General features: G+C 41.0%; 2 pseudogenes; one reads left to right on the forward strand and one right to left on the reverse strand.

Moving 5' to 3' along the window:
- Nucleotides 1-6,862: 6,862 nt before the first annotated feature.
- LOC147894264 (uncharacterized) lies at nt 6,863-23,147 on the reverse strand (annotated as a pseudogene).
- LOC147894265 (pentatricopeptide repeat-containing protein At3g57430, chloroplastic pseudogene) lies at nt 23,006-25,685 on the forward strand (annotated as a pseudogene).
- Nucleotides 25,686-26,559: the final 874 nt, after the last annotated feature.

Here is a 26,559-nt window from a genome sequence, read left to right on the forward strand (position 1 = left end):
GTCGCCACAATTAGGGATCACTATCCCCTACCCTTAACAGAAACAGTGTTGGAAAAGTGGCAAGATCTGAAATATATAGCTTCTTGGATGGCTTCAGTGGCTATAACCAAGTGCAAATTGCTCCTCAAGACTAATCAAAAACAACATTTGCTACAGAATGGGGTATTTTTGCATATAGAGTCATGCCATTTGGCCTTTGTAATGCCCCGGCCACATTCCAGCGAGTCATGTTCATAGCTTTCAAGTCATTTTTGAATAAGTTTTTATAGGTGTTCTTGGATGATTTGTGCATCCATTCAAACAAACAAAACCTCTTCAAATGTCTTGAAGAAGTACTAATCAAATGTAGGGAGTATGGCATCTCCCTAAATCCAAAAAAAAGCCAGTTCATGGTCACCCATGGAGTTGTTTTAGGACACATCGTCTCTCAACATGGGATTGCAACTGACATGGATAAAATCAAAATCATCATGGAATTGCCTCCTCCTACAAATTCCAAAGGTGTACAGGTCTTTATGGGACATGTCGGCTATTATAGAAGATTTATATCTCGGGGTGGTCACTCATCATATGTAACCCTATCACGTGAGTTCAACATAAGGATATTTTTTATTTCTAAAATTTACAGAAATAAATATACATAAGGGACTATTTAAAATAGTTTTGGGAAAAATTTACAGATTTGTATAGAAAAGGGGTACATTTTATTAATGAAAAATGTACAAATAAGGGATTTTAGAAATAGGCCTTGAACGCACGTGGTATAGAGGGTTTATACATAGTGACCCCCCCGAGATTTATATTGCGGTATGCCATGATAGCTAGACCACTTTACAAATTATTAGTGGAGTTCTTATGGACCGAAGAGTGCGACCAAGACTTTGAGCTTTTAAAGTGGCACCTAGCAATCACAGCACCCATCCTTATATCTCCCAATTGGGATATTGATTTTCATGTACATATTGATGGATCCAAGTATGCGATTGGGAGTGCGCTTTATCAACCTGGTGGACATAAGAAAGACTATCCCTTATACTTTGCCATTTGACAACTCAATGATGCAGAGATCAACTATACAACCACAGAAAGAGAAGCCCTAGCAATGGTGTATAGTGTAAAGAAATTCACTATCTACTGGCAAATGATTTTGTCTTCTATACTGACCATCAAGCATTGCTTTATCTTATGAACCGTCCATGTACCATAGGAAGAATAACTAGATGGCTCCTCTTGCTTCAAGAATTCAACTTCAAAATAGTGGTCTGCAAAGGTGTCCAACACTACATTGCCAATCACATGTCTCGAGTCAAGTTGGGAGAAGAAGCCACTGGAGTAGAAGACGACTTATCAGATGCCACACTATTTCAAATAGATGCTATTCTAGAATGGTGTGGAGATATCATTGGGTACTTGATGCCAAGAAGACCACCCCCTAAAATGAAAGTTGTAGATGCCATAAAATTGATTCTAAAGGCTCCACCCTATCAACTCATTGTAGGACAACTGTATAAGATGGGCAAGGACTAGATATTAAGACGATGTGTAATGCCTCATGAGATCATGCCAATCCTGAGTGAAGTCCATGAAGGGATTGCAGGAGGACACTTCCAAGGGGAAGCCACAGCAAGAAAAGCCACTGGTGGCCAACACTGTGAATATATGCCTATGAATATGTAAAAGGTTGTGATGTATGCCAATGGACTATTAAACCACAACACAAAGACTTCAATCCCCTCTAACACCAGTTGTTGTACAAAAACCATTTGAAAAATGGGGGATTGACTATGTGGGCCCCATACATCCAGAATTAAAAAAAACATAGATACGCTACATCATTGTGGCCACTGATTACTTTACAAAATGGGCTGAAGCTAAAGTAGTCATAAAGGCAGATGCTAGAAGCACACAGCAAGATTCTTATACGAAAATGTGATCACCTGATTTGGATGCCCCATTGAAATTGTGTCGGATAGAGGCACACATTTTGTCAATCAGGTAATCCAAGAACTCTTATCTGGCTTCATGGTAATCCATAGAAAAAGCACACCCTACTATCCCCAAGGGAATGGACTAGCAGAATCCACCAACAAAATAATATGCATTATCCTCACCAAGGTAGTAGAACCACAACATTCTGATTGGGTAGAGAAATTGAATGCTGCCTTATGGGCATACAGAACCACATTTAAGGTCAGTACAGGGAACACACCTTTTCAATTGGTGTACAGCCTTGAAGCTATGGTCCCACTCGAATTTGTAATACCAAGTCTACGCATCGCAGTACAGGAACGCATGGGACTAGACCATTAATCCTTGAAAGAAAGGCTCTATGGAGAAGCATACAGAGACAAGACTAGTCGCCTACCATACCATGACAATAGAAAAACGCAGAAGAAAGGCATGGTTTGACATAAATCTGAAAGCTAAAGACATCAAGGAAGGCGACTTAGTCCTATTGTACAATGCCAAAGTACACAAGGGAAAACTGAAGTATCTAGGTCAAGGACCCTACCGAGTACGAAAGATGAATCCCATTAGAGCTGTGCTGCTAGAAACATTGGATGGAGTCCAATTCAACACAACAATAAACGGGAGCCGACTGAAGCGCTACTACATCAACACGCAAGCCATCCCCGACAACAACAAAGATTTGGGAAACCAAGTCTTCCTTAGTTAGGATTAGATTGTATCACGAACACTCACTTGCATATGTACGTTTTTGCACATATAGGTAGCATCAATCGATTTTACCTAGGGCTCAGAAGTGATGAATGCGTCCTAGCTGCCATATGAAAATCCCAGCAAAAAAAAGCATATAGTTAGTCCCTACCTAGCTACTAGGTCATGTGCACTCACATGCTTTTGCTTAGACACATAGATGATTGCATGAATAATTGTATCACACACTTTCATTCCATACTCTCAAAGCATGCAATGAATTCACAAGCATGACAAGAAGCTATGCCAAAACTCAAGATGAATTGGCAAAAGAGTCTACAATGAGACCCCCGCCAAACATTACAACTGTCTCCTATATGCTATAATATCCGACTTGCATACAAAATTATCTACAAGCTCAATGATACGGGTGCAATTGCATCCAACATGTATGCAAGATAGCAAAAAATGCCAGCCTCAACAACGAGACCCCTGCCAAACCTCTTCCCAAGAAGATTTGATGGTAGTGTCCACAACCTCAGCAACGACTACCCCTCCTTAAGAGGAGATAAGCTTCTTGACTACAGACCATACAAAAGCATTACAGCAGGAACGATTGGATTACGCACATGGCATCCCAACTTTGAAATAAAAATAAGCCATAACCCAAGGACGGGTAATAAAATGGATCCAAGAGTATGTTGACTCTATGCCAACATGGACTTATGTAGAAAGAGAATGTGTTACAACTTTGTGTTACAACTTCTACATACGACTTCTACATGTAGAAAGAGAATGTATTACAACTTCTACATATGACTTCTACATGTAGAAAGAGAATGTGTTACAACTTTGTGTTACAACTTCTACATACGACTTCTACATGTAGAAAGAGAATGTGTTACAACTTCTACATACGACTCTACATGTAGAGAGAGAATGTGTTACAATTCCTACATGCAAAGAGAGAAGCTCTCCAACTTGTATAAATACCCCATAATGGAATGAATCCCACACTCTTTAGGGCATTGTGTTGAGTCTACTTTGGTATTCCAAGCATTTGTCTCAAGTGTCCATGCTTCTTTGCACTCCACATCCAAAATCATGTCCTAACCTTGCAACTCCTCCTCCCCTCACCTCCAACCTTGCAACCCATCCTCTCCCTCTCCTCCTCCCTCCTCCTCCTTCCTCCTCCTCCTCCCTCCTCCTCCTCCTCCTCCTCCTCCCTTCTCCTCCTCCTCCTCCTCCTCCCTCCTCTCTCTTCTTTCCCCCATGCTCTTACACCTTCTTCCTCTCCCACTCCTATGCTCCCACTAAAACCTTTGTTCCTCAACCCTTAAACTCCATGATGTAGGAGGGAGACGAGTTCTCCACCATGTACTCTACCTTGAACCTTGGATCCTCCTTCTAACTCTAGACTCCTTCTGAACCTTGGAACCTGCTTCTAACCCTCGAATCACTTCTAAACTCTGGAACCTCTCTCTAAACCCTGGAACCTCCTTCTAACCCTTAAAATCTTCCTAAACCTTGCAACCTTTAATGAAGGCGAAAGCCTTCATTACCTCAATCATGATGATACACGTTCCTTTTACACATGCATGCACTTTGTTTGCTTACCACACTTAAGCCTATGTCCCTCACCGGAACACGAATCGAGGTCCTAAGCTACACATACACTACAATCGACAACCCCACTATATCTGTAGGTGACAAAAAGCCTTGGAACCCTACATACTAAGAGAACCCTACTCTTCCTACTAAAGTAGTAGGAACGAGCCAATAGGGCATCAGGTGGTGAGGTAGGCGACAACTCTACTATTGTGGCAAGTGAAAAGTCAAGGTCACGGAGGTGGGCTAGTGCAATACCCCGAGTAGCTCTCAAGGAGCGACATAGATGAGCAACATGGATGGAGGGGGTGGTGGGGTGTATTTTGCAGAGGGGATGGAGGAGCCAAGTGAAAGACTACTTCTTGTGGAAAGGTGAAGCTTGTTTGAACAAGATGATCTGCATGGAAGAGTCATTGTTTGATGTAGCTAGCAAGCGACCATGGGGTAGGACGAGCATGTGTCGATCATCCAAGTTTGCATGGGGAGAAGCCGATGGCACTGGAGTGGCTAGTGCATGAAACAATGGGCCAATGGGGGCTTGGACATTTGGTGGTGGGTCAGTGCGATAGGAGCTTGCAAGTCACACTTGTCATCATCAAGAACAAGGATGATATCATCGAGTCACATGTGTCATCATCAAGAACAGTGATGATATCATCGATGGCAAAGGGATTTTTAGAGGGATTAGCCGCCATTAAAATGCCTAGTTGGGACTCTTTGGAAATAACATTGTGCAAGTACATGATGCAGTGCATCCGTGTGTTAGAGTCTATAGGCTTTGACACCTTGTGGGTGCCCATAGCCAATAAAAATGCATTGCTGAGATCTTAAGGGTCACACTTGCAGTGAGTTGCATCAGGTACTTGGGCATAAGCTTGGTATCCGAAAACTTGGAGGTGATGGAGTGTTGGCTTGTGATTCATCCATAGCTTATGAGGCATGTGTGTTGGTGAATGAGGAAGGGACAAGGAAGGCCCAAAATGTTCTGAAGGTAGATCTCGAGAATCGTTGTGTAGTTCTTGCACTCAGCCCCACTAGATTCTCCTCGAGTGTGTGTGGAGTTGTGAGCTGGTGGATGATTCCATGATCCACTAGATGTTGTCTGAAGGCATGAGAGCAACACTTACCTCCATTATTAGAGTGGAGTCCACCTTGAGTAGCTTGCATGTTTGTTGCCTAGCCAATTTATAATATAGTTGAAAGAATTCAAAGGTCTAAGATTTGTGGTGGAGGAAGTAGACAATGGTGAACATACTATAGTCATCTATGAAGGTGGGGAAGTAAATGGCACCTCCTAAAGAAGGAGTTTGCATGGGTCCATAGATATCAGAGTGAACAAATTGGATAACTTTAGTGGTGCAGTAACCTCCATGCCATCGAAAAGATTCTCAGGTTTGCTTGCCCATGACACAATGTTTGCAGAAAGGGTTTGGGCTAGCTAGCAAATTTGGAAGGCCATCAATGACTGAGGAATCAACAAGGCGACTAAGGTATTGGAAATTGGGATGGCCTACATAATCATGCCAAAGATGGGTATTTGTTGATTGAATAGACACCACAGAGGCATAAGATGGGGGATAGGGGTAAAGCTTATGCCGATCGAGGATACAGACAATTTGTCTTAGGACAAGTAAAATCACTTCCCTCTATACGAATTGTGCAAGAATTGCCAAGAAGTATGAATATGATAGTTCCACATCTACTAACAATAGCATTAACTTCAAAGAAAAGACCCCTTTGATCTTCATGTTCTCTTCATTGGTTTAGTACTTCTTTCACCATATAATACATGTAGTTGATTGAGCCTCCACATTCATTTACTTTGACTTTGAATAATAAGAATCTAGGCTTCTTGCTTGACACATGCATACAAAAATTTGACAAGAGTCCATGAGACCCATCGAGGACACATCATGCTATGCTATCTTGTGAAAAAATATCCATGTGTCCTCCAAGCTCGCATACTGGTTACTATACATGGTTGGAATGGTTCTTGATTTAAGCATAACAATTATGATAAAGCACATGAATTTCTTGTCCTTACATACATTATATGTTGATCATTTGTAGATCCTCTATCCAAGGCGACATACAAAATAAGACCATATCTAGCTTGTCTACAACGTCTCTCCTTAAATGAGCATGAGCTAGCATTGTCAGCACTCTATCTATCTACATTAACATTCTATCTAAGGAAATGTATGAAATAAGACCATATCTAGCTTGCCTACAACATTTTTCTTCAATTTCTTTTAAATGAGCAAGCATCATGACATGAAGGTATGAAACTCTTGGTCAAGAAATTACTCAATTGTGACAAGACAAAATTACAAGGTAATGGAAACAACAATCTTCTTGGCACATCAAATTTAGTAATTAAAGAAGGTGAAGTTAAGGAAAATTGACCATGAATGTGCTTTTTCTTTTGGATTCTAGTTCATTTATGAAAAAAAGTAAGATTTCACAAATTAATTTGCATGAAAGAGAGTCAAATAGAGTTTAGCCTAGTTCAATGGTGCATGATGCTTAATGATGATGCACCACTAGATCATACTCTAGCCCCATACACTAGCCCAACATTGGAAGAATTGTACATCTAGGCATGGTTTGGGCATATAGATGTTAGCATCATATGAACAAGCATGAGGTCAACAAAGTATTGATGTGGTCTTCCATACCACGGCCGCATATAAGCAATAGGTGCTCGACCATAGTGCCCACCATCACTGCAACTATGATCAAAATGGAAAGGAAAAGAGGAATCAAAGGCATCGATGACCAAGAGATTTCCAAGGCGCTGAAAATGCTCAAGCATGGCTACATTAAAAACTTCCATCTTATGGGGATTAGATTGCTTGTAACGAGAGGATCCAGAAGGTGCAATAGTAGTACGTAAAACTATGTCTCGAGGAGACCTATCCCCAAAAACCGATTGCCAAAAAGCCACTGCATTATCAATAGCATCGACAAATGTAGTTACTGATGGGAAGTGTTGGCCATCATGGAGATCAATATTGAAGATGAAGGCATCACAATGAGGGATAGAGGCATTAAAACATCTAAGGAGGTGATCACGATACTTAGGATCAAGGAGGGAATCAAGGCCAAGGCCATTCAAATAGGGTTTATGGTGTCTATTGAAGACAAGGGAAACATGGAGACTTTGGTCACTAATAAAAATCTCATCGAAGGCTCAATCAAGAACCCAATTATTGATTGTGGCATGTTTGGGTATTGGGTAACCCAGCACGAATATAAGGAGGTAACCCAATTATTGATTGTGGCATGTTTGGGTATTGGGTAACCCAGCACGAATATAAGGAGGTTTCGGATGAAGTCCTGCATGTTGGAGTCCCCCAAGAAAAAGAGCCATCGGTTACTGAGGCAGTCCCAAGCCTCGTGACTCTCCCAGATATGGAAAGCACATTGCCTCGAGTAGACCCATTCATCATTACAAGGCCATGACACCAGGGTTCCATGCACGCTTCGAAAATAGGTAAGCAAGTGTCGAAGCGACCGTCAGGGCCGGTGAGGCAACTTCAGTTGTAGGAAGTGCGAGTCCAACGACCAGATGAGTCGGTGTGGTTCATGTCGGTGCGTGTGCATTGTTTGAGCTGGGAGGAGATGACACCTGGCATGTTGTCGCTGCTGCCAGGTGGCAAGGCTACCAACTGCAGTTCGAAGCTCTTGCTCATGTTTTGGATCGCCCAGTTGTCGGCATCTAGATCGAGACCTTGATAGTTGGAAAAGAGTAAATATGCTGTGAAATTATACCTCCCCGGAAACGCTCCGTCCACCAAAATCGACACTGTGTAGCAGCCATTGCCTTCATCTGTGATGTGCGGTCTTAATCTCCATCGATCTCCTGCCAGCTCTAATTCGTAGTAGTCCCCCCCAGCGCAGCGTGCCGTCCCATTTTCTGTCATCGATACCAGCTTGAAGGTGACCAATTTGTCTGTGTATATTGTAATCGGTCCCTGCTTGGTCTGCTTTTTGTCCTCGTATTTATCCAGACCCACTACTTTGAAGCTCGTCGTCCTCTCGTGATGGCAAGGACTCGTACCATTCAACCTCAGTTCTTGAAGAATTTTCTCCGTGGCAGTTGTTGCTGAAGGCTGTTGATCTTCAGGGGCCGATCTGGCCCAGAACCCCTCTGCTCGGTCCATGGAAGAATATGTCGACTGCAATATGCGGAAGAGACTGCTTCCCAGCAAACGTATGCATGTACACACCGCCACTACTAGCCTCATCCTGAAATCTACCGCAATCTCCATATGCAGTTTCTGCCTTTGAAGGCCGCCACCCTTTCAGTCTTGCTGAATGCGCTCCAATGTCAGTCCTAAGGCGAAGTCCATAGGCATGACTATTACGAGGCGGAAGGGTCAGTCCAGCAGGCAAGATTACGTCTAGCTGGATAACAGCTGAACAAAGGTGGAGTGCTTCGATCAATGGTGGGACTTTGTCGACAGAGAGAGTCCTTCTTGAGGGAATGAAGAGCTGATTTAAGGTTCAGAGATGATGCAGAAGGCGAGAGAGAGAGAGCTTTTAACCTCAGAGCATAGGAGCCAGCGACCCAAGCAAGGATAATTAGAGGATCGAACATATGCACACAACGACAGGACGCAGAGCCACAATGAGCAGTGAGGTTAAAAACTCTCTTTCTCTCTCTCTCTCTCTCTCTCTCTCTCTCTCTGATCAGTACAGCGCATCCTCCCCAACCACCAAATTTTTGTAAAACCCGCTGGATCTTACCCGGGTCTTGCACAAGCGCTAGCCAGCGACCCAAGCAAGGATGATGGGAGGGAGGAGTGGTGCCTGAGATATGTTGCATTTTGGAAACCACTACTACTTGGACGATCCCCCAACACGTACACAAGTAAGAAAGTGGCTTGTTGTCTTACCTCAGTCTTCCCAAAAAGGCGTTCCCCTAGGGTGCCTTTTTTAAAAGATAAACAAAGAATAAATTGACGTAGATCCACAAGTTTTTGTAAGATACAAAATAAAAGGAGTCTTGCTTCCTTCTTAACAAGCCAAGTACATCCAATCAACCAAACAAAGACTATGATCCGAGAGAGTCTTCTCCCATAAACAAGAGAATAGATTTAAACCAGCAGCTTAACTACCGTGCTAAAAAATTGATTTTTTTCCCCTTAAATACTTCAGAGATCTAGTAAGCTTAGTAGTAACTTCACCTTGAAGAGACACCCTTGCCCTGCCTTTCTTGAAGACCACAGAATTGCGAAGTTTCCAAATATAGTGGATTACAATAGCCCTTACCAACTACTAGAAATTGATGTAGATCCACACGTTGAGATATTATGTATGAAGATAATGTTCAATGCAACTCAATAACCATAAGTAATTTTCTCTTGGCCAAGATGGTTCCTCTGATTTCAAGGATAACCACTTGAATACGATCTCCATGAGGGTGTAACTAAAAAAATGTAACCATATGTGTAACTATATTACAATGGTTTAATGTAAGTGGTTTTCTAATCAACTAAAACATATGTGTAGCCATATAACAACCATATAACATTGGTTTAATATAAGCAATTTCCTAAGGATTACCACCTTGAATATCATCTCTATAAAAATATATCTATCGCTACGGGTGTAACTAAATAAATGTAACCATATGTGTAGCCATATAACATTGGTTAAATATAAGAGGTTTTCTAATATATGTGTAGCCATATAACATTGGTTAAATATAAGAGGTTTTCTAATCAACTACATTCACATAATCATCATACCTAAATAAGCGCTCACAAAGTCTAAAAAACTAAATTTACATAATACCCCAATGCAACTCAATAACCATAAGCAATTTTCTCTTAGCCAAGATGGTTCCTTTGATTGCAAGGATGACCATCTTGGATATGGTCTCTACATAACCTAGGAAAATGAACTAGTAGCGCATGACGAAACTTGCTACAAATCCTTTTAGAGATTCTAAGGGATAAACCAAAAGGCATGCAAATACATAGACATGTCTAAATCATTGAGAGTCAATGTTGATCTAGTTTAAAATCAGCTTTGAATTCAATCTTTCAGCTTTTCAACATTTTTATAAGCTACCAGAGAATCATGACATGTGGTTAATTCTCCTTTTAGATTTTCAAAACTTTGTCTAGGTTGGTCATGTGAAAATGTCTATCCTAATGGGTATAACTAAAAAAATGTAACCATATGTGTAACCATATAATATTGGCGTAATATAAAGGGATTTTTAATCAACTAAATTCATATAATCATGATACCTACAAAAGGGTTCTTTTAGTTTGTAAAGTCTAAAAATCTAAATTTAAATAAAAATCCTTGAATGCACATTGTATGTGAGTTTTGCAAGTAATGCCACCATCAGGATCTAGCTTACAAAATAATCAATCTTGAGCTTTCCGAGTCTAACAATTAAATAGAATCTAAGGTAAACTATCTCACACTATTATGTTTAGAGGGATAGGATAGTGGCGATTATGTATGATTGCTTTGCATTCTCACAAAAGCAACTTGTTACAAAATGCATCTATGAAGAGCATGATGATATGCAGTCTACATAAAAGATGGTATGTTTTGACTAGTTGTTATCTTTATAGACTTGATGAATCTCTTACATCATTTGTATCAAACATGTATTTTATTAATTTGGACCACTGCACTCTCCAAATTCATTTTTAAAAGTACTTTTGAATTAAAAAATAAATAAAACCACTCTAGCCTTATTTTCTAAATTTTTTAAAGGAGGGTGGAAGCATGTTAGCGTGCTATGCTTTTTGTGCTTGTAAGCATAGTCAAGATACCATGAGTTGAAAGCACACACAGCTTTGAGAATGAACATGATCATTTTATCTATTAAATATAATAAAGTCTCTTGAGAGTATGTGACTAATAATTGTATCGCATGGCTACGTGAACATTTAATCAAGTTCAACTGAGTTGGGAGGCCTTGCATGTTAGTCACACTGTAAGGAGATTGGAGATTAAAATTGAAGTTGAACAAAATTCATGAGGACTATGCTGACGAACCCAATTAGAAAGAAAGTGCTAAGGGGACTAGGCTCCCTAGCTCAATGAAGGGGAGTCATGATAGGGGTTGGGTTCCAATGGGGGAAAGCTTATGGGAGGAAAAGCACCACACCTAAAGAATACTCAAAGTACGCCTAAAGAGGAGACTACTCCCAGTCTAGAGGTCTCAAGAAGGTCAAAAAGGAGAAGAAGATAGTTTCATTCAGAGGAAGAGACCGCTACCAGCTCAAAAGTGGAGAAGGAGACTCCTCATACGAGCAGAAAGGCCACATGCAAAAGTGTACAGCTCGAAGATGATCCATGTTAAGGTTATCTCATGTAGGTTGGCTTTAGAGTTCTTCCTCTTTCTCTTCGACCTCATGTTAAGCTAATTGGTTTCATTCTCAGTCTCTTTCTCTACAGCTATAAAAGCTCTCTCAAGTTGTCACATCTTCCTTCTCATGTGTAGCATACATCCACACCATCTGAGCTTGAGCATACAATTGCTAAGTAGATGCACACATGGTCCTAGACAGTCACAAAAACCACACAAGCACAACACACAGTCTCCCTCTATTTCTCTATGCTCGAAACTTTTGACTTGGAGGGATTTAGATACCAAACCTTTGATCTCTCAAAGATTTTTCCAACCTTGAGAAGACACTGCTAAATAGTAGTAGTATTTTTTCTTCTAGTCTAATCATAAGGAAAATTTGAGATTTTGAAATTTCTTCTATTAACATGAATGCACCTCAAAATATTTTGATTCAGAGGGATTTTGATACCAAGCCTTCAATCTGTGAGAAATCTTTTCAACCTTGAAAAGACACTAGTAACTAGTGGTAGTACTTTTTCTTCTAGTCTATTCACAAGGAAAATTTGAGATTTTGATGATTTGTGCTTTGTATCTTCTGCTAACATGAATGCATCTCAAAAAATTAAAATTCGGAGGGCTTTAGATAGGTACCAATCCTTTAATCTCTCAGATATTTTTTCAACCTTGAAAAGGAATTACTAACTTTAGTAACTTTTTTTTTCCTATTTTGATCACAAGGAACATTTGACTTTTTGATAATTTGTGCCTTATATCTTTTGATAACATGAATGCACCTCAAAATCTTTGAATTTAGAGAGATTTGATACCTATATGATGGGGTAAAATAAGTAGTAGAATTTAAAAGTCATATATACATACTAACTAGCAAAAAAATCATAGCATATTAACCTATTTTCACCTAGCTCTATTCTACTGGGTCTCCCACAAGTACTTATCCCACTCCATCTCCTATTTGACACTAATGCCCAAGCTGAATCTTGAACAATTTAACTTCATAATAAAAGTAGAGGGTTGAGGATTCATACGCTTATGTGATCCACAACTTACCCCATTGAAGTTTTCTCCCTAGTCCTCCTCTAGATTAATCATCCCAATTTATTGCAATCCCAATCGGTCTTCTTTGTTTGTGTACATGCAAGCATGCTTTAGCTAAAGAGGCACATAGACATGGCACTGAAATAATTAGGGAAGGGCCTTATGATTATTAGTGTGTTTAGTCTTTTTTTTAAGAATCTAACTATATGGTTCTAAGAATGCCTTTCGTTTTTGTATTAAGCTTTCCATCTCTAATATGAATGGTAGTGTCAATATTGACTTCATTGTATTCTTCTATGATGGCTTTCTTATCATTGTTGCATTGGAAATGGTTCTTTCCTTTTATCTTTGGATTGATCTCATGTTGATTGCATTGGTTGCATATTAAGAGGTAGATATGTTGTCATATCATCTTTGCATATACAATGTCTACATTGCCTTGGAATTTTTAGGCTCTTGACTTTTCATACTTTCACTTTTTATTTCACTTAATATGCTCCATATCTATTCACCCATATATCTAAATCCAACATGTCCTCCTAGATTTGTGTGTAGGCTAATGGAAAGCTCACAGATTTTTTAATTGAAAGTAGTCCAAGTTATGCCATAAGAAGGAGGAACTAGGACTCATCCTCATAGGATCTTATCCCAAGTTCATGAAGGACATAGAGCTATTGGAGAGGGAGTATCTTGGTTTCAAAACACCTAGAGATCCCTACCAGTATAGAATAAAGCACAGTAGTGTATTCTCAGATATTTCATGCTCTTACATAATAAAGTAGAGCAAAAGTAGCACCCATAAACATGGAAGTAATAGTGGCCTTTGCTAGGGCATATGCAAGGTACTTCAGCCTTGTGGAAATTGGGTGAGGTAAATATATTGAGTTTGTATGAGCATATTGAAGAGTGGATATTAAACATCCATCTCATGAAGTGAAGGCTAAACAAGAGAAGCAATGTCTATGCTGCACAAGATATATGAGTGGAGGCTAGACATGTCATGAAGTGGAGGCTAAACAATGAAGGAATGTCTATCCTGTACAAGATACATGTGAAGGGGGAGACCATAGATGAGAGATGACATTCCAACCACATGTGAAAAGTGTTGGGTTGAGGAAACCCCCACGTCTACTAGAAAATATAGAAGGAATAATTAGAAAAAGTAAAAAAATGAGGGGTTTAATGCCTACTAGTAGTCCAAATGGAGAGGAAAAGATAAAAGAGCCAAGTCAATCTCATAGCTACTGAGTTAGATACTATTAGAGAGGAATTTGAGAAGTCATAAGCATCACTTATGGATGAAAATGTTAAAAAGAGAAGTTGGAAGTTCGTGAGTGGACTTGTAAAATAGCTTAGAATAGAAATGGATCAAGTACAGAGATGAGAATAATGTTCCTTGCCACTTGACTCGACAGATTCAAAGTGGAATATTGAGCTTAAAGTGACCATTGGACATATCTCCAACAATTTGAAACAACTGGAGATGGGAGATGCTAATAACTAGGTGTCTCTCTATCAAGTTTATGCATCTATCCTTGAATTTAACCAGCCTCTATTGCAAGCATCTCTCAGTCCTACTATTGTCATTGCAATTTTTAACTTGGCCTATGTTGTGTTCTTTTTTGTAGGCCACTGGGAAGCTATAGTCAGAATGGCTATTGGAGATATAAGGCTACCATGCACTAGCTTTGAAGATGCTAAATGAAATAAAAAAGCAAGCTTCTCATATACATGAGATGGAGAGAGAAGAGAGGGGGAAGAGAGAGAGAGAGAGAGAGAGAGAGAGAGAGAGAGAGAGAGAGAGAGAGAGAGAGAGAGAGAGAGAGAGAGAGAGAGATGTATTAACGTCCATAGAAGGCCTCGTGGGCCTATGGGACAAAGTGACACCAAAGAGAAAAACTCATACAAGCCACAAGGGGCTGAGGCAAAGGGCATGCTAAGACCCTTTGCTAAATATAAAACGAACTGACTGGTTCAAACAAAAAATAAGTACAAAAATAAATAAATATATCATATCATATCATGTGCAATATGCTATCAGGAGCAGGTTGAGAACTGGAACTGGATTGGAAACTCATAAATCGAAACCGGGCACTGTGGTGGCTCGTCTATGAGCAGTGAAAATGTCTTGAATCTAAGTCTCTCTGGCTGTCTCATACTGTGGCATCAGAGGGGGCCGTGGTCTCCTCGATCTCTGAACCCACTAAGCTATGTTCAAAGTGTCCCCTCGTCTCGGGTGGTCCCCTTTGAGGAAAGTTGTGATAGGGCAAACCTCAATCAAGTGTGCGCTGGGTGGTCCCTATGTCGTGGGTGGCCTTTGTAGTCCTCTCTCGGTAATCTAGGCTACCCGCATAGTAGCTAGCTTCCCCTCCTCCACCCCACTATCCTCGAATGCATAACGTAATGAGTACAACACAGACACACCTACGACAGACAAGAACAGAGCTTGAACCAAAGAAGCTATCCTTTCATTACTCAGATCCTGTTTTATACATTGTTCCTCAACCCTCAATGGCTCAATTGGTGGTTGGGCAAGGCCAAGAAAGGTTCAAGGAGCATGCTAATTGTTTGCCACTATGGCTGGCACTGACATGGAGGTTGAGCTGGAATAGAGGTCATCACGATAAAAATCTATGACTGCTGCTGTCTATGGTTAGCCTCTGCATCCTGTGGTGTGATTGCCTCCTGCTACTCTCTGATCTGTCGTAGCAAGGTCTCCCTGTGTCAGTGCATCTCAAGCAGGTAGAGCCCAATGCAGACCTAGTCATGGAAATGGATCAAGCGTGATAGTGGGCCGAAGTCACTCCCATCCTGATAGAGGCAGTGGTATCGTCCTCGGATCTCCTAGTAGGCTGGTTAGGTGCAAAGAAAGTGTTCCTCTGTCTCAACCACTCCCAGTATGCATAGCGTGCAGGTCCGCTTCTCTCTAGGTATACGCGGCTACTCTCCCTGTCTCAATCCTCAGTTGATGGGATGCGCATCTGCCCAATGGCGATCCTCAACGCATGTGAGACTCTTATGTCTTCGAGACATAGGGGTCTGACAATAAATCCATCCTCTGAGACATTTGGGAAATTGTCATGGTAGAATTGTGTCGAGCTCTTGATCTCCCCCCAAGCTCGAGACGTATGGAGCTGGAGAAGATCTAACTGTATAATATGGTTAATCTCATCTCGCTGGATCGACTCAAGGGGTGCATCCAAACTATGTTGAAAGGGGGGTAGCCTGTCCATGCCAATAGGAGCATCATACCACACATCTGGGGCTTTGATCTCCCTCTTCTTCTCTCGCTCCCTAAATCCTCTATCCTCATCTAGAATGTATTGTACTAGAGATTAAAATGAACCTTGGCCCAACTTTTGGGTCTAAAACACTTTCCCACCGAGAGTGTGAGGCACACTCGTGTCCACCTAGACAGACCAACACAAGATTAACACACATAAAAAATTAAAGCCTTCACCTCACTTCTAAAATGTAAAAGGGAACTCACATGTTGATTCCACTAAGGATCATCAATATCTCCACCTCCTTGCATGCTTGAAATGTCAACATTTCACACTTTACTCATGCATATAATGATGAGTCAACGTGAGTATCTATGTAATAATATTTTTTGTGTAAGGATTCTATGAAATATGAAATGATAAATTCAAACTAAATCAAAGAACTATGCAGTTACATCTGCCATCCATGCATGTAAGTAATGATTTACATGGATCTTTCTACATTGAGGTATGACTACTTCTCTAAGTTTCTCAACTCAATATCAAAATTTACATTTACTTGACCCCATGCCATGTTACATCATAGCTGATCCTCCTGTTCTAAAACTAAAACAGAATCCTGGTTGGGAAGATGATCATTGACTATGAACATTACCATAGTAGGAATGTATCTTGTCTATAGAAGTTGCAATGTAGGTGAGAGGGAGTATGAGAGTAAGGCTAATAGGGTTAGAGGGAGGTGAGTTACAACGAGTGATATAAAGAATGGGAGGATGATAACATGAGGAGTGGTAGTAGTGAGGGGAAGAATGGGAGGATGACAAGAATGTTATCCACTAGAAATATGCAAAAAGCACCCAATTGCTGAATTAGTCGATGCCAATATAGAAGGTATGCATGAGTGGATGTTATCATTGTGGTTTTCAAAATTTTATGAAAACTTCCGTCCACAATGGCACCTACCTCTGGCATTGACCTTGTGAAGAGGATGTGACGGAATGGAAAGGGGGATCTACGACGATTAGCTTGGGTCCAATTCAACCACACAAATTCATTGAGAGAATGGGTTACCATGTGTTGCTAACTTTGTCATCCAATGTAAGATCGATCCATTTTCAACTTTCCATGACCTTCATGTCTTCTTGTAGTGGGTGTAAGATTATCATCAACTTGCACACATCAAGCTTCCAAGAGCTGCTTACCATCATGAAATATGAAATGAAGGAGGAGGACAAGATTACAAGTGTTGTTTTGTCAAATGTGGAATGAATTCATGACTCAATCAGGTTATGATGTAGCCGATTTCTTTTGATTTAAGGCAAATGAGGCACAAGCAAGTTGAAATGCAGTGTGCATAGTTTATAACAATGGTCTCATAATGGAAGGCAAGGAGCATTCTTTCCTTTTCCATTGGGAGGAAAGTTTGCAATTACACACCATCAAGCACATGAGGTGAATAGATCAACAAGAACACCAAGTAATATGTGAGAGGTGGAGAAAAGCTACAATGAATGAAGATGCACTATTGCAAAGCCACTTGATTAGACAATGGTGGAGGGCAAGTCGATTGTGTGAAAGTGACATTCTTGCAACAACATGATCATGGTAATCAACCATTTTGTAAGCATCCATATGGGAATTATTTCCTTTATGTGTTCTAGCATTCAACAATTTCATCTAGGTGGAGAGCGGTGAGGATAACGTGAAGATGAACACCCCACACAAACATGGTAGAGTCAAAGAACATAAATTGGATAGCTGGGAAGGGATTTTGGAGTCATATATATTTATATGACCCCTATGTCTCAGACATGGTAAAAGTAGTGCTAGAAAGTAAAAAGCAATATGCTTATAGGATTATTGGAGAAGGACCTTCCTTAAAGGCTCCCGTCCGAAGGTCAGAGGCATGTGAGGCACCAACATCTTCATGAATAGCATGAACAGTGCAACATGTTGTGTCTAGAATGCCAATATTTAAAGGGCCATCTCTGCTAGAGGGGGCTAGGGAGATGTCAAGATGGAAACAAAAGCAAATGTTGTTGTTGATGTGGAGGATGATAGCACCCATAGACCGAATTTTGTCTTGCGCATAGTCAATCAAAGACCAAAAGGCCATCCAAGGCGAATACAATTTGAAGGGAAGGTGGATCCTACAAGGGATAGTGATCATGCAGAAGTTGTCATGAATGGGGAGCCTATGGTGGAGCAAGTAGTGCACAAATCATTTCATGAGCTAAGTAGGACTTGAGCGGGAAGCCATATCAAGAGCATGGGGTGGGTGGATGGGAAGAGGTGCAAAACATTTGTTGGAAGCTCATCAAATACTATCAGTTGTAGCTTCCTTCTATGCAAGGAGGGGACACCCCAATTGAACTCGTGCATAGTTCATATGCTTTTGTAGTAGTAGGGATGTGACAAACACTTGGAGTACATATTAGAGCATTATTCCCATACCCTCAAAATGGCCTATCCCAAGTGGAACTAACATCACACAGCTAGAAGTGGACCTATTAATGGTTGGGGGATCTTCACTTTTAGAGACATCAAATAATGGTGGGGCACATGTCTCTACTCTTGAGCCACATGTATACAACATTCATATGTCCTCTGATTCTAACAACAATAATGAGCGAGAAGGATGTTGAGCAAAATATAGAACTGGTACATCATAGGTAGCACATGAGCACATTCTTCTTGCATTATCCTTATGAGGCGTGGTCCTCAGTGAGAAAGTGGTTGAGGAGACAAAGAATGACATGTTCATTATTGAGTATGTGGATGACTCATTACATGCAATGGAATATGAGGTGCACATATGTGCAAGGCCCGTGTGTACATGTCCAAACTTTCAAAAACAGCTACACAAGCCCTAAAACCATACCTAGCATGCACGTATATCTACTTTGTGTTTTCAAAGGTGATGGGTCTTCATCAAAATGAGCACATGTTCATCCATCAGCTTGTGCTCTTGATGACTAAGGTGGCTATGGAACTATCTCATGAGCAGACTTACCCATGACTATGTGCGAATGATAATGTAAAATCACAATGTAATTCAAGGATAGTTTTCGGGTTGTGAAGGTGTGACTTGAAATCTATGCAAAACTCCATAATATAATATCTGAAAAAATAAAATTTTCTCTTGAGTTCTAATTTCTAGTCTACTCCGTAGTCGTTCATGTTTGAAGGTATCTTATTGTGCTTTTTTCTTTAGTAGTAGTATGGTTATTCGATGCAAGGCTCCATAATCCAATCACAAAAAGGTATAAGTTATGTTAAGTTTCAATTTTACATGAAAAATCTTTTTGAGTTGTATCGACAAGATTTATGCCAATCCATAAACGTGAATGTCATATACTCGTGTGTTTGAAAGAGAGGGAAAAGAGATGGGGAGAGACCAAGAAAATACCATAGTGCAAAGATCAATTGAACCCTGCCATCCATCTATCTAGCCTAGATAATCTTGCTTCACCTTTGCCTTCATACAAAATTGCATGACGTCCAGCCCATCATATATTCCTTTCCTATGTCTAGTGCAGCTCTAGGCAACCCATGTGAATTCCTCCAAGCTCTCCTCATACGCTTGCTGGTACAGGTCGTAGTTGGTGCTCCACAATTCAAGTTGCTCAGGAGGTATTGGTGGAGTAGGCTTGAAAATTTCAAATGCTGAGCATGTAGCTTGCCCATGGGACCAGGCATGTGATGAAGAGCTTTAAGATAGAATCGAATACAATATTTCTTGTAGTCACCAAAGATCCAGTTGGGGCAGATTTTTGGTGCAAAGTTAATCTCATATTGATGAAACATTTTTATGAGGCCATTAAATCTACATTGTTTGTTCAAACAAAAAAGTGAGAGGGTTCGTGGACAGTGCTAAAGATAGTAGGCCTAGAGCACTAGAAGACTCCTATTGCTTGCATAATGCATCTTGACACATTTTCCAATTTTCCACCTCGAGAGATGAGTAAATAGTATATTCACAAGGTCCATGCTTTGAATTAAGGAGGATGCATCAAAATCACTAAGTCATGCACATCCTCGATTCAATTGATAAGGGGGAAGATGTGAGACAAGCATCTCTCAAGTGGCATATGGAGCACATGAGTTCTTTTTTTTTATAAAGTGCAGATTGAATAAGATTGCATAATTGGAACTTTGAGATCTCAAACGATTCCCATTGATCTTCATTAGGACTTGGAACTATCTAGTCTTAGTAGTAGCGATTTCTTGAGCTAATTAATATTAGATATTTGTTACACAAACCATTCATTACAAGCAAAAAAAAGGTGGCTATACCGCTTTTATTGGGTGCCTTTAATGATTAGACGTTAGGAACATACAAATTGATTCAATATGATGTGAGGGACTATGGAGAAAGGGGAGTGAGAGTGGGTATTAACCTTGTAATGCTTTAGAATCAACATGAGACATGCCTAATCATGAAGGTCATGAAAATATGGCTGAATTGCCTAAAAGTAATCCTAAATGCCCTAAAAAATTCCCACCCTTATTAGTAATAGAAACAAACCAAAATATGATGTTCTTCTTGGGAGGCCAACAAATAATCAGATGCATCATTACCACTCAAACCAATCTTACATTTAACCATGGGAATCCCTGTAGTTGTAATATGTATGATATACATATAGCAAGGCTTAGAACTCTTGAGAAGTAAAAATAAAAATATCAAATCACCATCTCATTCAAACTACCCTTCTTTGACTATGGAAAAGTGCAACACCACCTTACTCAAGCCCTAGTTTGTCATTAAGTATGTAGATGTCTATGATTAGTAGGGTCAACATACAAGGGAGGTGGTTTCACTAACCCATTGCATGCGTATCATGTGAGTACCAAAAATAGAGTTCTGGGGGCCGGTGCCATGCACCGTTTACTTAATGGGTACATGTATTTCAAGGAATTTACAATGCATATATTGAGGGGTAATGGTATTTTTAGGGCCCTACAATGTGTATGAAAAGGTTTTATAAAGGTGTGATGTATGCATGTGGCATTTCTTACATGAACTCCTTGCCAAAATAGAAGCAAGTGGGTTGTGATGGTGTGCCATTATGGGGAATCGCCACACGAAGCCCAAGTCTTTGCGCCCGCATGAGTCTTATGAATGCAAAGTCTCAAACAATTAGTTCGTTGAATAAGTCTTTATGTATAGATGGTGAAGCTTCACTTAAAGAGTAGCCATTATTCTGGTCCCTAGTATTAGTTCGTATGTGTGAACTACTAAGGGTCTATGGGTTCGTGATGCAATTAGATGCAATTTCTAGGGCAATTCCACATGACCTTTTTTTGGGGAGAGGGGAGGGGAGGGGATGATGGCTTATACTCTCCTATTTTGTAACTCCATTTATCTCCACCCTTACCAAGGGGCTCTTAAGGGTTACCACCTTGTTGGAGAGATGAATTGGGTTTGCGATCTTGCACCTTCTTCTTAGGAGGGCTTTCGGGAAGTGTGTAGTTAGGGAAATGTAGTTTAAGAAAGCTAATCATAGTTTATATGCCAGTAGTATATGCAAGTGGGTGCATTGCTAATGATTTGGCGAATTTCTTATCCATCGCTAAGTCGGGATTACATGAAATGGTGGTGTGAAGGGCTATCGTCCTAGTTGGCCCAATAGAAGGGATTGGGCCGGACATTGTCTCACAAAAGATTTGTGTCCGCTCTATGAGGGTGGGAAGCGGGTAGTTGGGGAAATGGAAAGCTAACCATAGTTTACATTCCAACATTATATGCAAGTGGGTGCATTACTACTGATTCCGCAAATTTCTCATCCATCACTAAGGCTGGGTCACATGAAAAGATGGTGTGAAGGGTTACCGTCCTAGTTGGCCCAATTGAAGGGACGGGCGGGGCCGGACATTATCACAAAAGCTTTGTGTCCGATCTATGAAGGCCACCCACTCTATGGCCAACTCCTCGAACCACTGCATGATCGGTCCATTCCATCTCCACCGACTGCTACGCCAATCACATCTTGGTGACATAGATTAGCAGCAACTTGATGACCGTTGAGTGGTGTTGAAGCACGACACGCGATGGTCTATGAAGGTCGCCCACTGCATGGCCAACTCCTCAGACTCGCTACATGATTGGCCCACTCCATCTCCATGAACCACTACACCAATCAACCTGGTGACTACCGGTGGTGTGAACCACGACACCCGGTGACCATCCTTCAATTCTCCATGGGCCTAACTTAACACACTGTAAGCATTGGGAAATGAGACCAATGGGCTTTGTTGCTTTGTATTGATGTTCTACCTTCCTCTAGTTCAACCTCATGTCGAGCCAAACAATAGCCTCACTTCTAGCCTCCTCACTCGAGTGATACTATGGTGGATCTTGTTTGCTCATGGCTCTGTCACAATCACATTTTAAGCTTCGTAGGGCTCCCATGGGCTGTAATTTGAGACCCCATAGTTGCTGATGGGCTTATGAGTACGCACATCCTAACAGAAAATAGGTCATCTTTGATGGATACTATGTCTTCCTTACACAAAAGTTGTATCAATAGTTTTTTTTGCTTCTAGTTAGACCAACAATGGCACCTCTACCCGATCATGGATATTGCAATGCTTATTTTTTAGAAAGTAGGTATTCATCCTCGTAAGGGTATATGATAAACAAGGCTATTCTAACATTATTATGTCCTTTCTTTAGTTTTCTTTTAGAGTTCATTGGGATCAAGAATGCGTCACAACTATGTGTAGTTGGTAACAATAGCCTACCTCTCTAGCCAGGCAGTGGATTGCCTCACAGTCGTCACCAAGATTTCGACCAACAATTTAAGAAAATTTTCAAGGGCAAGCTCACCAAAAGATCGGCCCACATTTGTGTATGATTTGGTATCACTTGGCTTTAGGCCAAGTACCTTGGCTTCTAGTCACCCAAGCTGGGTGGATTGCCAAGAACTAGTGCTAGAAAAAAACTTTTTTCCCAGCGAGTCAAATTAAGGGCAATATCCAAGACAGCCGGTCAAAACATAACATTTGCCGGTTTTTACACTAAAATATCAAAATATCAGCCGGTATTCTAAAGGCACAACAAAATTTAGTCGGTTTTTTTCAAATTTAGCCGGTTCTAAAGGACGGTTTTTTTCTAGCGGTCATGGTTTGAAACAGTTCCCAACTGCCTTGCTACCCGTTCCAGTCCTTGGTGTAACACCTACTTTTGCCTTTGCTTCGCGTTGTTGTGAAGTAGTCTCTGTGTCCTCCTCAGGAGCTGGACTGGCGTTGCTGTCTTTCTTAGTGCTCATCATGGATGGCCAGCAAATTGCAAGGATGGCGGTCGTCAATTCCACAGAAAATAGTTCACAAAGAGCAAGGCCTGGTTGTAGTAACTAAAGACGAGAAGCATAATGTCGGGAGTCCTTCGGGAAGGCGCGCATTTTTTGATGCTTTTAATGAAACCCTTGGAGACCATAACATCATCTCGGACCTCTCTCGCATCACCCAGGATCCAACCACCTATGCCGCCCTATTGAGGCTGTATGGAGACACTAGGGCCTTCTCACATGGCAAACGCCTCCATGCACAAATTGTTAAAGAGGGATCCGAGCAGAACAGTTTTTTGGGATGTCTCCTCATACAGATGTATGGAAAGTGTAGAGCTCTCGGAGATGCACTCAGTGTATTTTTTGGAATCCATAAGCGGAATGTGTTCTCTTGGAATTACCTGATTGCAGCATATGTTCATTCTGGGCATGGCAAAGAGGCCCTTCAGTGTTTCCAGCAGATGCAGGTAGAAGGAGTCATTCCAGACAGGGTTACGTTTGTCAGCACTATTTCTGCCTCGGCCAGTCAGGCATCCATACTGGAAGGCAAGCAGACGCATGCCCGTGTTGTAGGCAGGCACTTTCAGTTGGATGTTGTGGTGGGGACCGCCCTTGTGAACATGTATAATAAATGTGACAAGCTGGAGGATGCTGTTAGGATGTTTGATCTGATGCCCAATCGAAATGTTGTTACCTGGAGTGCTATGATCTCAGCATTGGTCCAACACGGGAAGGCCAAGGAAGCCCTCCAGCTCCATTGCAAGATGCATTCGGTCGGAGTAGAGCCAGACATCCTTATTTTCGCAACAATTCTCTCTGCATGTGCCAGTCTGGCAGCTCTGGCAGAAGGCAAACACGTACATGCCTGCATTGAGAAGACCAATCTTGGTTCAGATGTGGTTGTTGGAAATGCACTGGTCACTATGTATGGCAGGTGCGGGAGTCTAGAGGACGCACGAAGGAGTTTTGACAATATTCTTAACAGGGATGTTGTTTCGTGGAGTGCCATGATTGCATCATATGGCCAGCAAGGGCATGGCAAGAAGGCCCTTCAACTCTTTCAACAAATGCAGATGGAAGGGGTGCTTCCTGACAGGGTCACTTTTTTCAGTATTCTCTCTGCATGTAGTCATGCTGGCCTAGTCAATGAGGGTTGTCGCTTCTTTGTGTCCATGAATCAGGATCATGGTATCACACCTGCTGTGGAGCATTATAATTGTATGATTGACCTTCTTGGTCGGGCAGGACGGCTGGCTGAGGGAGAAGACTTGATCAAGGACATGCAACTTTTATCCACTGCCTCCTCATGGATGACCCTGCTTGGGGCCTGCAGAGTCCATTTAGATGTAGAGCGTGCTAAACATGCTGCAGAGCAAGTTTTTAGATTGGACCCTGAGTCTGCTGCACCTTATGTAATCCTATCGAATGTCTATGCAGCAGCTGGAATGTGGGATGCTGCTATTGAAGTTAGGAAATTAATCAAGGTGAAGGGTCTGAAAAAGCAGAGAGGCTGCAGCTCCATTGAACTTGCTGATGCAATACATGAGTTCCGTGCAGGAGATGTATCACATCCAGAGAAGGAAAAAATTTATGCTGAGCTACAGATTTTAAGTTGGCAGATGGAGGTGGCAGGTTATGTGCCTGACACAAAGGTGGTGCTGCATGAAGTGGAAGAGGAACATAAAACAATCATGCTTTCCCATCATAGTGAGAGGCTTGCCATTGGGTTGGGACTTATAAAGACCAGCTCTGGTACTACTCTTCGCATTGTTAAAAATCTTCGTGTATGCCCTGATTGCCACTCTGCAACAAAGTTTATCTCCAAAATTACTGGCAGAGAAATTATTGTTCGAGACTCTAATCGTTTTCATCATTTCAAAGGTGGGGTGTGCTCATGTTCAGACTATTGGTGATAACAGTGTGCTCAGCAAAGGTAGCTAGCATCTATATGATCTCTGTCAATCTTATTAAAACAACTAATCTTCCAACCAGTCCTTTCGAATAAGAGGATGATGGGCCACGAAATAGGGTGTTGGTGTGCCATGTCTCTAAAGGAAGAGTTCCTTAAAGAACCCTTCCTTGCTCATGTCCTACTCCTGATATTTTTGGTTAATAGACAGTCAGCTCCTTTACAGGTATAAGTTAAAGGGCACCGCATAAATGAGACATGTATCTAATAATAGTGGAAGAACAAGCTTACTATCTTGCATCATGTCAATGAGTGCTGTGAAATCTGCCACTCTTATAGACAGCAGTGGTAGTGCTACCAAGGAGATCATTTTTTGTTGACATGTAGCTCACTTGTAGAGTCACAAGAAGTCATGTGGTTGCCTGCAGAGGAGCTGTCATATATATGATCGAATCATTCACAAGCCTTCCACGCTTCTTAAAGTGTGGGGGGGGGAAATGTAAAAGGGCAAACAAAAATTTCAAGAGTTTGTTGCTTTAGAGAGTATCCCTGACAAATGTTGCTTTTTGAATTGTTTCCAATCGTGCGCACACATCTTAATCTACAGTTTTAAACAAGGGAGTTGTTCAACTGCTTCATTCTGACTTTCATTGTCATGTTGATAGGCCATTTATTTTTGTTCTTTTTCCTTTTGAATTATCATTGGCTACTAGAAAACAGTTTTAAGAGCCGTTGTTTCTTTTTCTTGCATTTAATTTGTCATTTGTTGAAAAAATATTCCAGTCCCTTTATGCCTTTCACTGATGTATCAGAAGAAAGTACCAGTACTATGTCCCAAGCAAACTTGGACTATTGTTTTTACAACAGATTGTGTATACCCTGTCCAATTTGTCGCAATTTGGTCTACAGGATAAATATTTTTGAAGGCAACCTAAAATGACTATTCAGCGTTTCACCTATCTGAAGAAAAGCAAACAGCCAAGGAACCCCATAAGTAAAAAGGTAGAAGTTTGCTAAAGCTGAGAGAGGTCTTGAGAATGAGAACCAAGAGGTTGCATGCGATGGGGGCACGTAGGTAATCTGGAGAGGTTGGCTTGCTGTTCTGGCATTGGAAGTTGGAGTGCATAGGTCTGTATCCTGTGCACCTGCATGCCTGCCTGTAGATTTTTTTGGGCTATGCTCTTTCTTGAGAAAATGTTACCTTTCAAAGGATTACATGGAACAAGAAAAACTCAGATACACGAAGGTGGAATGGGGTGTGTGTCAGTGCTGTTTCAAAAATAATATGTGATGTCATTTGGGTACCGCAGCCACCCACATTTATTCTTGTCTGTAAAATCGATTGTAGATCAAGCTCCTCGTGTGGCATCTCAAGTATGTTCGGACTCTTGTCTATATCTACCTTATCATGGTTCACCTACAATAAATATAGTTGAAAGTCAAGGGGTAGGAATCAATTATAATTGTTATAAACATTGAACAATTTGA

The sequence above is a fragment of the Dipteris shenzhenensis genome, chromosome 14 (assembly GCF_047967505.1).
Source record: "Dipteris shenzhenensis isolate YYH24624 ecotype China chromosome 14, Dip_SZ_1.0, whole genome shotgun sequence".
Classification (NCBI taxonomy): Eukaryota; Viridiplantae; Streptophyta; class Polypodiopsida; order Gleicheniales; family Dipteridaceae; genus Dipteris; species Dipteris shenzhenensis.